This window comes from Lathyrus oleraceus, chromosome 6 (assembly GCF_024323335.1).
Source record: "Lathyrus oleraceus cultivar Zhongwan6 chromosome 6, CAAS_Psat_ZW6_1.0, whole genome shotgun sequence".
NCBI classification, from domain to species: domain Eukaryota; kingdom Viridiplantae; phylum Streptophyta; class Magnoliopsida; order Fabales; family Fabaceae; genus Lathyrus; species Lathyrus oleraceus.
This window is the reverse complement of record NC_066584.1, coordinates 330617879-330633413: the sequence shown is the minus strand read 5'-3', so window position 1 is coordinate 330633413 and position 15535 is coordinate 330617879.

Sequence of the window (15535 nt, the reverse complement as noted above, 5' to 3'; positions counted from 1 at the left end):
TGTTGTCTGTTGGTTCATAACTTGTCTGTTTTGACTTTGTGACTAGAATACTGATTATATTTGATTGATTTCAGGTACCATAGTCGCTTTAGTTCTTTGAGAACTAGCTATTGCTTTGCTTTGCTTAAGCATTGAGGTAGACTCTCTTGTCTCCATGTAGTCTGGAAGACCTGGCCTGTTACTTGGCCAGGCACCTGTCTGAAGTCCTCCTTAAGAGGCAATGTTTGTGATTGTTTACTTTTGTCCCCAAGCAGGTAAAGACCTCTATGAGGCAATTGGCGGATAAAAGAGATATGCAATCTATCTCCCGCTATTCTGTTGAGTCGTCCCTCTGCTCACACCACTGTGTTGACGCATTGAGGACAGTAACCCAAGATCTTGTACAGTTGTACAGTTGAGTCCGTGTCTTGAGTGTAGAAGGGTTCCCATATTCTGAACCCACGCTCCTTTGTCTGAAGCTCTCCCTGGCCAGGGATAAGAGCTGTGAAGTCTTATCTTCACTCACCTTTCATCAGCTTCACCTTGGCTCTCAATGTCAAGGTTAAGAGCAAAACTCACCCTGTACAGTTGGCTTGCTCTTGCAGCCCCACCCTTGTTTGAGCCTCACTTGTGTGCATATAGTGTGTGCTGTTTGTGATTGTTTGCTGTTTACCTGTGCTGAATAGGATAGGCTTGCTTCCTGTGCAAGTTAGCTAGAAACCTTGACTTAGGGATGATTTTGCATGATAACATCTAGGCTCGAGTTAGTCTCCCTAGTGTTGTGTCTCCCTCTGTTATCTGGTTAGGCTAGTCCTGTGTCCCTTCGTAGGGGAACTACGTCGCCCTGATCCTCATACCAGATGAGGTACGTAGGCAGGAGATGAGCAGATCTCTTCGGGCGTCCGTTTTTGTTTTGTCTTGTGTGTGTCAGGAGATGGATGTAAGCCCAGCGATTGGCATTCTGTATCCTCTTGTTGTGTGCTTGGAGTCCGGTATAAGTCCATCAAGTGGCATCTGGTTTCCAGTGTGGGTGCGTTTGGTTCGGAAGCTGAGGTAAGTCCAGCGATTGGCATTCGGGTTCCACGTTTGCCCGTGTCTGTTTTGTTTGTGTGCGTGTTAGCCGAGCTACGAATGCTCTGATTCTTCTTCGTCCAAGAAGATACGTATGCTTAGGATGCGACATCCTAGCGAGCATGTTTTCCCCCAGTCCGAACTACTTTGACTCTGATGTCTATGCTTGATAGACTAAGTAGGCCCAGGATGCGATATCCTGCCGAGTCAGTCTTGTTTGTTTTCCTGTGTCTCTTTCAGCCTGTGTAGATGATTGTTTGAGCAGTGTTTTAGCAACCATTTCCCTTTCTATTGTGCGTGGATCCCGTCGAGTACGACGGATGCGTAGGGGTGCTAATACCTTCCCTTCGTATAACCGACTCCCGATCCCATTCTCTTTGGTTGCGAGACCATGCTTTCTCCAGGTTTACTCTGAGCGTTTCCTTTCCCTCTTTTGGGATAAATAACGCACGGTGGCGGCTCTGTTGTCTTGTTTTCCCGCCGGTTTTTCGCGTAAAGCGACACTAGGGAGAAATGAGGAATTGTTCCTTGAGTAATATGAATTGAAGAGTATACTTATGATGTAATGTTATGTATGCGAAATGCCGATGTATGCTAGGGAGGCTGAGAATATGCAAACACAAGGCTTATGAATTGTGCTAAGTATGATTGGGCTTTGCGGGGGATAATCTGTTACGGGTGCCAAAAGATGATTGGGATTTGAATTTACTTGGGGAGAGTAGATTGACTTCCTGACATCAAAAATTGGATCTTCTGATGCCCAAGTTGCAGTTGGTGCAATTGTTGTTAGCTGTTGATCATCCTGCTGGGGGATTTCTTGATCTAGCCAAGTCCAAGGGACTTTGTGACTTTGCGGTGTTTAGGTATACCAAGCATATCAGACTATGGTTACCCTTGGATACTTTGAAAGAAAAATGACTTTGATGTCTTCCTTTAAAAGTTTTTTTTAGTAAAAGTTGTTTACCCAAAAAATTTAATGCAATGTTAATTAAGGAAATTGACAAAGCAGGAAAATTAAAAGTATTGAGTGTATGATGGAATTGATTTTATTGATGAAAGTGATCCTAATAATGACTGATTTGTACAAGGAAGCAATTTGTAAAAGAGGTAATTGCAAAAAAGATATTGAAAAACTATAATGGAAATGGAAATAGCTTGGATTTCCACCAAGTTTTGATTCTTTTATAGTCCTTATGCCCTCGAAGGTACTTAGATATTGATTTGGAAGAAAGTGATTGGATTGACTCACTGAGGAGTGTGAAAGATTCTTTGCTGAATTCAATCTCTCACTTTTTATGAATCCCTAATTTTTGCCTAGATCGCTCTTTCGGGTTTTCAACTTATCGGGTTCTTTTTTTTTCAAGCGTAGTATTTTTTGACTGCATTCACATTCAAAGGGGATGGAAGATATTCATCATCCATAGTTGCGAGTATTAAGGCTCCTCAAAAGAAGACCTTTCTTACAACGCATGGGCCTTCATAGTTTGACGTCCATTTTCCCCTAGGGTCAATGTGAATCGGTAGAATCTTCTTCAACACAAGGTCTCCGACCCTGAGGTTACGAGGAAAGACCTTTTTGTCATGTGCCCTCTTGATACGCTTTTGGTATAGCTGATCATGGCAGATGGCTACCAAGCGCTTCTCATCAATGAGGTTCAGCTGGTCAAATCTGAATTGTACCCACTCAACTTTGTCGAGCTTGACATCAGTCAAAATCCTTAAGGAAGGAATCTCTACCTCAGCAGGCAGGACTGAATCCATGCCATACACAAGAGAGAATGGGGTTTCCCTAGTGGAGGTACGTACGGAAGCACGGTAGCCATGCAACACAAATGGGAGCATCTTATGTCAATCCTTATAGGTTTTTAGCATCTTTTGTATGATTTTCTTAATGTTCCTATTGGTTGCCCCAACAACACCATTCATCTTTAGTCGATAAGGCGATGAGTTATGATGTTCGATCTTGAAGGGCTTGCATAGCTATTTCATCATCTTGTTATTGATGTTAGATCTGTTATCAATAATAATCTTATTTGGGACCCCACAATGATAAATGATTTCTTTCTTCAAGAAATAAGCCACCACTTGTCTTGTGACGTTTGAGTACGAGACTGCTTCCACCCATTTAGTGAAATAGTCTATGGCTACCAGGATAAAGCGATGTCCATTTGAGGCATTCGGCTCAATGCACCCAATCACGTCAATTCCCCCACATGGAAAAGGGCCAAGGTGATGTTAATACATTGAGTGCCCCTGGTGGTACATCGATCTTGTTAACATAAATGTGGGATTTATGGCATGTTTGGACGTGGCGGCAACAGTCAACCTCCATAGTCATCCAGTAGTAGCTGACACTTAATACTTTCTTGACCATCACGTGTCCACTGACATGTGTTCCAAAGGAAGCTTCATGGATTTCCATTATAATCTGGTTTGCTTCTTATTTGTCTGCACATCTAAGCAAGACCGAATCATAATTCCTTTTGTATAGTACCCCTCCACTCAAGCAAAATTTGGCAGAAAGCTTCTGAAGGTACTTCTTATTTGTGATGGATGCGTTCTCAGGATATTCTTGGCTTCCCAAGTACCTAATGATGTCATAGAACCAGGGATGGCCATTAGACTCGTCTTCAGATGGCAAACAATAAGCAGGCTCGTCCAAGTAGTCAAGGTGGAAAATTGGTGCTTCATTTTTCCATTTGACCTTAAACATGGATGAAAAAGTAGCTAAGGCATCAACCAACTGATTCTCCTCTCGAGGGATGCGATGGAATGTAATCTCGTCGAAGTACAAGATCATCTTTAGGACATGTTCCTTGTAAGGGACCAACTTGTAATCTCGTGCTTCCCAATCTCCTTTAACTTGGATGATGACCAAGGCTGAATCTCCATAAACTTCAAGTATTTTGATCCTAAGATCAATAACAGCTTCAATACCGAAGATACAAGCCTCTTACTCTGCCATATTATTGGTACATTCAAAGTACAACCTTGGAGTGTAGAGCAAGTGAAAACCCGTTTGGAAGGTGATGATTTTCCCCAATGTCATTTCCTTGAGCATTAGAAGTTCCATCAAACACAAGTGTCCATGGAGACCCAGATTATGGTCCTTCCTCAGGGCCGTGGATGTTGCAATCCTTTATCAACATAATGTCCTCATCAGGGAATTCAAAGTGCATGGACTTATAATCCTCCAAGGGTTAGTGAGAAAGATAGTCAGATAAGATACTTCCTTTGACCGTTTTCTGGGTGATATGTTGAATGTCGTACTCAAGTAGGGCCATTTGCCAACGGGAAACTCTATCGGTGAGAGTGGGCTTCTCAAAGATGTATTTGGCAGGGTTCATCTTGAAAATTAGTAGCCTTGTATGTGTAAGCATGTATTGCCTCAAGCGTTTGGCAACCCAAGAAAGTGCACAACAATTTTTCTCAAGCATCGAATACCTACTCTCACAATCGGTAAACTTCTTTCTTAAGTAGTATATGGTGTAATACCCTAATTTTGATCCCAAGATTCCTCATGCTATCTCATCATATGCATTAGCATTAGGATCGCACCTTGGCATCCTCCTCATCCCTCATTCATTGGGTTTGCATTGGAAGAGATCACCAAGCACATTTGATTGTATCGTACTTTGTTTTTCATTGTTTACTAACCAAAATACCAAAAATATGTCTATACATAATTTTGTTTCTTTTGTAGGTAGTGTGTGTGTTCACCTATGCTTCATCAAGCTCATATCTAGGGTTTGAGACCCTCAATGCAAGGAGATCAATCAAGAGATGGTTCACATTGACTCTAGACATCATATATGGATACCCATTATCTTCACATATCATTTTGATCAAGAATTCATCAAGAGTTTGGAGCTTGTTTTCCTTGGAAGCCCTAATTCATATGGGTATCTTGTGTGACTTCCTCAACAAGTTTCTTTATCATTTGATCAAATGTTGCAAGGGATACTTCATATTACAACATCTTTTGCATATATGATCCTCCATGAGTCTCAAATATCAAGAGAATATCAAGTTAGCAATATGGTTCATGGTGGTTGACCAGAGGAAGTAAACTGGCCAAAATTAGGGTTCACTAGACCCTATCTCCTACAATATTTTTCATATGAAAATGATTCCAAAAGAAACCTTACTCCTTATGACATTACAAACAACTTTCATGTTTAAGTCGAGCTATTTTTTCTTGTAAAGTCATTTCTTATGGTGAAAGATTATAGGTCATTTTGTCTGAACCCTAGTTAGGAGGTCAACCTCCAAAGACCATAACTTGCTCATTTTTTATGATATGAAAGCCATTTAAGTTTCATGATAAAATTCAAGATGTGCTCTTCAAATTTTATATTTTGAAGAAATTCAAATTCAACTTTCAAATGCATGTGCCAAGAGGAAACATTATAGGTCATTTTGGGCCACTACCATTGAACAAGTGATTTTCCTCAACTTCTAAAATGCATAACTCCTTCATGCCAAACCCAAATGAGGTCAAATTTGTGACCAAATTTAATATGTTTGAACGATACACAATTTTGATGAATGAACTATTTCCATTTGAAGCTCATAGCAAAAGTTATTCAAGGGGGAAGAAGTGAACATTTGACTTGGTACTTAGAAAATTTTCAAATATGTTTGATTTTCCAAACTTCCACCTCAAACTTCATCATGATACAAGCTTAAAATTGGAAGGTGTTCAACATGAAAGTTGTTTCTCTTGATCTCACCTTTCCAAAAAGTCCAAGATCTTCTCATTTGGAAAAGAAATGAAGGACTTGCGCATGGGTTCTTTTCAAAGGTTCATTTGAATAAATTTCACCTTCACTTTCCAATCTTTTTTGCATGAGTACATGACATGATTTCAGTATTGCACATTGGTGATTTTGGACCTGATAGAATCATTTGATGGGCATATCACACGCCCATGAAAGCATGCAAGCAAATTGCAAAATTTGGCAATTTTTGGAAGTGTGTGGAAATGAATTACAATGGCTATAAATACAACCCTCATGGCTCAGAATTGAGGACCTTATGCCTAAGCTTTGAACCTGTAATCTAAACCCCCAGCATTAAAGGATAATCTTGAAGGTTTTCATTTGAAAATCGAGCTTCAAATCTCATTATGTTTTTAGATTGAAACTCGAAGAGTCCAAGCTTTTCTTTGATCCTATTCATCTCCTACAAGCTTCTGAAGCCAAGCCAAGGATAATCGGAAGCAAGATCAAGCAAGGTTGAAGCTCATTCGAATGTGATTTTCATAATTTTCATCTCTTCGATTCTCTCTCAATTCTTCACTCTTCTTTGTGGTTTTTGGTTGGCCAAAGTCCTACCAATGTAGGCAACAAGATTGAGTTGCTTTGAGGTCAAATCGAAGCAACTCAGTTCATGATCCTCAAAATTCAAATCTCTGTATCTCTCGATATACTTGGAATTGGAGAAAATTGAGGCCAGATTCGAGCTCCTGAGCATTTTTTATTTAAATACATGTCTTTGTTTTTCATTTCCATGGTGGTTTGTGGTGGACCACTCTGGTGAGGTCCACCGGAGAAGAAGACCGGAGCCCTAGCTCCGATGATGTGTAGCCAATGTCCTGAACCATTTGATCTTCTACCATGTTCTAATCCCGACCTTCGCTTCTGATTACCACGCGTGTACACACGTTGACTGTGGTACATGATGGAGCGCGCGTTTTGGCCATCAAATTTGCCACCTCAATTAATGAGGGAGATCTGATAGCCCTTGTTTTTTCTATTTTTATTTAATTTCTGATTTTATGTTTAATCCTTTTATTTTGTTTAATTCATAATAATTTCATTTGTAATCCAAAAAATATGGGACTTTCACCAAAAATCTTTAAATATTTTTCTCTTTCATTTTCTGAATTAAAATATTTTTTTGGATTAATTTTGATATTTTTCATGAATTAGATGTTTTTGTGAATATTTTTAATTGTTTAAAAATACTTCTGACTTTTCAAAAATCATGAAATTTTTTGTGTAAGGTCCTTTGACCTTGTTTGACCTAGGATAAATCTCTTGGACGCTTATTTGGTATTATGAAAAGATTTTAGGTTTTGACCAAATTAAAATGTGTTTTAATTCATTTTTAAATTGATTTTTAATTTTTTAATTGTGTAAAAATAATGTTGAGTCATTTTTGTGGTCTTGTGGTGTTTGACTATTTGTTTGGGCCTTGGTCAAGGTTGATTTGACTTTTGTTGGATTAAAACCATTGGATTTAGGGGATTGATGAAATGTACATTTGATCTCTCAAAATGAATGGATGGTTTTAATTTGATAAAATTCCTCCTATGACCAATTTGTGTTTCTCTCACTCCCCTTCCTCTTCATCTTCATCCCTATTATTTCCCATTCCCTCATTTGACCAATGAAATCTCTAATGTCTTAAGACTAATTGGTTCATCAATAACCATGTGTCAGATGAACCAACACAAGTATGACTGAGATATGTCCATCCCTCTTGATCTTTTCTTTTAGTGTGTGGTATGTTTTAGGAGTTTGGTTCATCATACCAAATCTCTAACATGCATTAACACCTAAATTTCTATTGTCCGACCTCAGATAGTTATGACTTCTACATAAGTCCTATTACGATTACTTAACATAGAGCTAAATTTGACCCTAAAGGCATAACATTCTAGTAAGTGAGATTGTAAGTCTCCCATCCTCCATGGTATTGTGTGGAAACTTGACCTTTTTTCCTTCTCATAGAATATGTCTTGGTTCAAGGATCCATGCTTGTGAATGGATGGTTGAGTATTCTCCAAAGAATGACTTAATTAAAAAAAAGCACCACTAACATTTAACTAACCTTTACTAACATTTGACTAACTCTTGTTAATATTGCTTTACTTTCAAGTCATTTACTTTATGCAATTTAAATTTCAGTCATTTATCATTCATTGTCGTTTATATTTCATTTAACTTGTTTATGTTTATTCCATTTTTACTTTGCTCATTTGAGTCATATCTTGTGATTGTATATTGCTTGTTTATTTTGATTTTCTTTGTGGTCTTAGGACCTTAAAATACTTAATAAACAACAAAAACCCTAAAAAAACATCTGGTGGACTTTTAATCTTGATCTGAACTTTTGGACTTAGGATTAGGCAACATTCCCTGTGCAAAAAGGACTTGGCCAATGCCAACATTTGAGACCAAGCTATTGTGAACTAAGCCTTCATCTTATGCAAGTCTTGGATCTTGTTTTAATTCATCTGCTATTTTGTCTTTGTGCTATTTGTTATTTTGACTCTAGTGTCGGATGCCTTGTTTTGAGTTAATAAAGGAATATTTCATCTGGTATGTGAGAAGACAAAGAAGACTGCTAGCTATGGGAATTGCTTGCTTGGACGTGGATATCTTTATTTGATGCCTTGATCTTCATAATGTCTGGATATTGCTAATATCTACTTGATTATTGCTTGATTCAAAGTCCAAAAATAAAATGAGTTTTCTATATGACATTCTTGTCTGTTGGATTGCATTCCATTGGTCAGATCTTTTCAACTATCAACTTTTAATATTTGTGATTAGGGTAGCCTCTTCATCTTCTCCCACTTCTTAATTTTGAAAATCTCCCCCCTTTTTCAAAAACCTTCTTTTCTTGTGATTTGAAACTTAGAATTGGTTTTAATGATTAGAAACTTTGGTCTTATGCCAATGAATTTTCAAACTCTTTCTTAAACCAAACTTGTAAATAAACTTAACCATATTGACTTAGAATTTCAAAAGACAAAAAGAACTAACAACTTCATTCAAACCTTTGGCCCTTTGTGCCTTCTTATTAAACTTTTGTTAAAAGCAATCCACCAACTTTGAAATTTTTACCACGAACTACGAGGTTTTGATCCCTCATTTTTATGTTGGTAGGTAGACACAAGTCCAAAGGTCTTGTCAAACACAAAAATATAATCAATGAATTATTTTCTCATCCTCACACTCTATTTTTCTCAAACATCTTTTATACCAAAAACATATATACACATAAAAAAGGTCTCCCTAGGAGTACCTAGGACACTTTGGATGCTAACACCTTCCCTTTGTGTAACCAACCCCCTTACCTGTAATCTCTGGCATTTTATTAGTTTTGATTTGAAAACTTCTTATCTTTAGGTTTTGTTCGTACTTTTCCCTTTTCCTTTGGAAACAATAAAAGCGCGGTGGTGACTCTGGTTTTATTACGTTAAGCTTACCCATAGCATGGGGTATAGGTGAAAAAATCCTTCCACTTCTTGTTACTCCACCGGTTCCAGTTATATTCATGGTAGGTTCATTGATTTCCAAAGGCTTCTCTTGTACTTTATGTCCATGGATATAGACAGTGGAGTCATAGATCCATGGTACAGCTTTAGTGTCTTCAAAAAGGAACAGAGTGGGCACAGTTATCACCAAAGGAGAAATTGGATTAGGATAAATGGTCATTGGACATAGATCATATGGGATTTGTAGTGGATGGACTTCATTGTACGAGATCTCTAGTATTGCTACATGTTCACTTGTGGAGAATGTAACGGTAAATTCATGACCATGAAACTATGGATAAGTTTGATGTCAATAAAATCAGAGTCTCCACCGCGGTTTTATTGTTTCTAAAGGAAAAGGGAAAAGTACAAACAAAGCCCAAAGATAAGAAGTTTTCAAATCAAAACTAATAAAATGACAGATATTACAGGTAAGGGGGTTGGTCACACAGAGGGAAGGTGTTAGCACCCAAAGTGTCTTAGGTATTCCTAGGGAGCCCTTTTTTATGTGTGTATGTGTTTTTGGTATAAAAGATGTTTGATAAAAATAGAGTGTGGGGATGAGAAAAGAATTCATTGATTATATTTTTGTGTTTGACAAGACCTTCGGTCTTGTGCCTATGTACCAACATAAAAATGAGGGATCAAAACCTCGTAGTTCGTGGTAAAAATTTCAAATAAGTTGGTGAATTGCTTTTAACAAAAGTTTAATAAGAAAAGGCACAAAGGGCCCAAAAGTTTGAATGAAGTTGTTAGTTCTTTTTGTCTTTTGAAATTTTAAGTCAATATGGTTAATTTTATTTACAAATTTGATTTAAGAAAGAGTTTGAAAATTCAATGGCATAAGGCCAAAGTTTCTAATCATTAAAACAAATTTTAAGTTTGAAATCACAATCAAAGAAAGTTTTTGAAAAGAGGGAGAGATTTTGAAATTTAAGAAGTGAGAGGAGATGAAAAGGCTATCCTAAGCACAAATTTAAAAGTTAAGAGTTGAAAATATCTGACCAATGAGATGCAATCCAAGAGACAAGAATGTCATATAGAAACCCATTTTCCTTTGGACTTTTAACCAAGTAATAACCAATAAGCAATGAACAATATCCAGACATCATGAAGATCAAGGCATCAAATAAAGATAGCCACATCCAAGCAAGCAATCCAAAAGCTAGCAGTCTTCTTTATCTTCTCATGCATCAGATGAAATATTCCTTGATCAACTCAGAATAAAGCATCAAACACAAGATCAAAATAACAATTAAGCACAAAGACAGAGTAGCATATGAATTCAAACAATTCCCAAGGCTTGTATCAGATGAAGACTCGGTTCCCAATAGCTTAGTCTCAAAATGTTGGCATTGGTCAAGTCCTTTTACATAGGGAATGTTGCTTAATCCTTTGGAATTTGTATCAGAATGTTATGCCTTGAGGATCAAATTTAGCTCTATGTTAAGCAATCGTAATTGGACTTATATAGAAGTCACAACTATCTGAGGTCGGACAATAAAAATTTAGGTGTTAATGCATGTTAGAGATTTGTATGAATAACCAAACTCCTAAAACATACCACACACTAAAAAAAGAGATCAAGAGGGAGGGACATATCTCAATCATACTTGTATTAGTTCATCTGACACAAGGTCATTGATGAACTAATTAGCCTGTAGACATTAGAGGTTTCATTGGTCAAATGAGGGAGTGGGAAAGAAAAAGGGTGGAGATGAAAAGGGATGGGAAGATAGAAACACAAATTGACCAAGGGAGCATTTTCATCAAATCAAAACCATCTATTCATTTTTGGAGATAAAATATACATTTCATCAATCCCCTAAATCCAATGATTTTGATCCAACAAAAGTCAAATCAACCTTGACCAAGGCCCAAACAGAAAGTCAAACATCACAAGACCATAAAAATGGCTCCACGACATTTTTAAACATTTAATCAATTAAAAATGAATTAAAATGCATTTTAATTTGGTCAAAGCCTAAAATCCCTTCAAAACACCAAATAAATGGCCAACAGATTTATCCTAGGTCAAACAAGGTCAAATGACCTTAGACAAAAAATTTCACTATTTTTGAAAAGTCAGAAGTATTTTTAAACAATTAAAAATATGCACAAAAACATCTAATTCATGAAAAAATATCAAAATTAATCAAAAAAAATTAAAATCAGAATATGGAAGAGAAAAATATTTAAAGATTTTTGGTGAAAGTCCCATATTTTTTGGATTAAAATGAAGTTTCTATAAATAAAATAAAATAAAGAAATTAAATGAAAATTCAGAAATTAAAAAGAAACTAGAAAAAGCAAGGGCCATCAGATCTCCCTCATTAATTGAGGTGGTAGATCTGATGGCCACGCGCACGCTATCCACGATGCACCTCAGTCAAAGCATCGCACGCGTGGTAATCAAAATGGAAGGCTGAGATTAAAACATTCAAACATGATCAGATGGTCAGGAGGCGTGCCAACACACCACCAGAGCTAGGGCTCTGGTCTTCTTCTCCGGTGGACCTCATCGGGCTGGTCCACCACCAACCTGAAGGAGAAAGGGCGATCCAAAACGCAGCGGAATTTAAAATTTCTCCTTTAATGATCCTTACGAATGGGCATGATCAATGATAGAATCGTTACCTCTTGTGATGATTGTAACCTTTGATGCAGATCTACGAAGCGATCACGAATGTTGAACAATGACAACGCCTCTACTTAGTCCACACGAATGGATTCCTTCAATCTCAGTGCTAGCTGCTACGAATGAAGGCTTTGAGTGAGTGAGAGAGAGAGAGAGAGAGAGAGAGAGAGAGAGAGAGAGAGAGAAACGAAATTGCAACTGCACTAATGCTTCTACACAAGGGTTCTATTTATAGAACCACTTGTGTGGGCTGCAAGCTAAAAAGCCAAGTCAAGTGTATATGGCTCATATCTTATAATATGCCAAAATCACTTAAGTGCGTGGTACCTTACCATATTTCGTATTCTACTTAAGTACATTGTACCTTACGATGTTCTACAATTCACTTAAGGGCACCGTACATTACGGTATTCCTTAGTTACTCTATCTCTCATCAATTCGTCCTTTGTGTGTGACCCTATAGGTTTTCGCGGCATTGGCAATTATATTAAATCACGTATTTAACATAATAAACAGTGAGCGGTATCTAGCAACACATCACTACTACCCAAGACACGAAAATGTCATGTGATCTGACAAATCCTTCTGTGATAATAATTATATGTATAGTTACCCTTTTGTCCTTATGTCTATATTGAACACAAGGCATAGACCGTGTCATCCTTGTCCAGTTCAATATTGGACCCATAGACATTTATCCTGTTACGCAGGATGGGAAAATTCCATATAGGTCACTCATGTCCCTTAGCATGCTTCGTGGAGTACCCATCAACTGTCTTTATGGTCATCCAGTTACGGACAATGTTTGATCAGCAATAAGGCACTCGACTCTACATCTAGGGTCCATAGTGGTTTCAGGTCGAAGGGTGGTATAAACCATTATCACCATGAGAATAACTTATTACACTTTGCATAATATTCTATATAGTATTCTCATAGCGGGGCAATCCAGTATAAATATTACTCTTAATATTCATACCTATGTTTAAGACTTGATAACTCCTTATCCATGATCCATGAGATGTGATCATCAGTCTATATACATAATAGTCTTAATGCTTTAATGTTATCATACTTCACAATAAAGCTCGACTATGGATACTTTAAGAATAACGTCCTTATGTTTAATGTGATCTCATGATTAAGTCACACTTGATACATTAAATGGACTATCTATTCTAGGGACTTTATTAGACAAACATAATAAAGAAAAAGCTTTTTATTATTAATAAATAATTCGATACAAGTACCAAAATTATTGGCCTCTAGGGCTTACACCAACACAACCACCACTAAAATGAAAAACAAGGACATGAATTTAAAGGAAAAATGCTCAGGAGCTTGAACTTAGCCTCAATTTTCTCCAATTCCAAGTATACAAAAATATACAGGGATTTGAATTTTGAGGATCATGAACTGAGTTGCTTCGATTTGACCTCAAAGCAACTCAATCTTATTGCCTACATTGTTAGGACTTCAACCAACCAAAAATCAAAGAGAATGGTGAAGCATTGAGAGAGAATCGAAGAGATGAAGTTTCTGAAAAATCAACTTCGAGGGAGCTTTAATCTTGCTTAATCTTGCTTCCAATTGATCTTGGCTTGATTTCAGATGCTTGCAGGAAGTGAATTGGATCAAGGAATGGCTTGGATTCTTGGAGTTTCCACTTCAAAACAGAAGTGAAATTGAAACTCGATTTTCAATTGAAAACCTTCAAGTTTATCCTCTAATGGTGAGGATTTAGGTTATAGGATCAAAGCTTGGGAAAGGTGTCCCCAATTCTGAGCATGAGGGGTTGTATTTATAGGCTATGCACTTGCTTTCTACAAACTTCCATCAAAATGCCAAAAATAGTAATCCTCACTTACATAGATGCATGGGCGTGTGATAGGCCCATCAAATGATGCCAAGTAATCCAATATTCTATGCTATCCAACTTGAAATGATGTCACATAGCCATACATAAAGGAAATGAATTTTGACCATAAATCTTACCAAATGAAACCTTGTGAAGAAGTCATGCGCAAATCCCTCAATCTTGGTTCAAGTAAGGTGATCTTGGACTTTTTGGAAAGGTGAGATCAAGGGGAACAACTTTCATGTTGAACATTTTTCTATTTGAAGCTTGGATCATGACTAATTTTGACGTGGAAGTTTGGAAAATCAAACATAAATGATTTTTTTCTAAGTACCAAGCCAAATGTTAACTTCTTCAACCCTGAATAACTTTTTCTATGGCCTTCAAATGGAAAAAGTTTCTTCATAAAAGGTTTAGCTCTTTCAAACCTATTCAATGTGGTCATAAATTTGATCTCATTTGGATTTCGCATGAAGAAGTAATGCATTTTAGAAGTTGAGGAAAATCTCTTGTTCAATGGTAATGACCCAAAATGACCTATAATGTTTCCTCTTGGCACATGTCATTTCAAGTTGAATTTTGATGCGTTGCTTTTCGCAAGTATACGAACGCGTCAGAGTAATATAAAAGATTGTTGAATCCACAGAGACCAAGTATCAATCTATCGTTATCTATTGTTATGGTGTTTATCAAAGGCAACCAAAATAGGTGTTTTTAGGGCGTGCAATGAAAAGTAAAGTATTAAATAAAGTTCGATTAATAAAGACAGGGTCGAATGTAATTCACATAATCAATTAATAATCTAAGTACTTACTAATAGAACTACTTATGGGCAGTGTTTCCTACTTTGAAAAGAACCAATTTAACGGGAGCTGTCGCTTTCTCGTATTCATAACCGAGTTGTACTCCCTAATCAAACCCTCTTATTGTCGCTTATAAAAAGGCGCGCATTGCGTTAGAGTAGTAAACCTATTTTTAAGAAATATAGTATCTTTACTAAGTTGAAAAGTATTTTAACCTGGATTTCTTAACCAAAAGAGGTTCTCACGAACCAGACTCTAAACTTATAAACGCGTCTGAAAATAGTTTTAAAATCTCTTTTCTTCTTAAGTTAAAAACTCGTAATGAACTAAACAAAGCGCTTTCGCTGTTTTTGAAATAGTTAAAAACAATTAAGTTTAAAAAGACGTTGGACGGCTTTCGATCTTACCCAACGGAATTTAAGTGTGGGAAAACTTAAGTTGAAAGTTAAAATAGCCCTTAAGTGTTTCTACGAACAATTGTATGGATTATTGGTTCAATTACGATCCTTACATTCTAACCTTATAGATTTAGTTAGACATGGTAAAGTAAAAATGCATTAATTTAAATAAAAGTAGTGCGAGTGCGGAAAGTAAATAAAAGTAGTGCGAGTGCGAGAAATAAATAAAGTAAAGCGAGTGCGAGAAATAAATAAAGTAAAGTGCGAGTGTGAGAAATAAATAAAGTAAAGCGAGTGCGAGAAATAAATAAAGTAAAGCGAGTGCGAGAAATAAATAAAGTAAAGCGAGTGCGAGAAATAGATAAAGTAAAGTGCGAGTGCGGAAATAAATAGATAAAGGCAAAGTAATAAAAACCTGCTCCAATCGGAGGGTTGAATAAAATGCAAAGCGGAAATGAAAATGGCAGCAGGATTAACTTCCTTCCAAAGTGCTCCAAACTTGATTACAGACTCAATCAC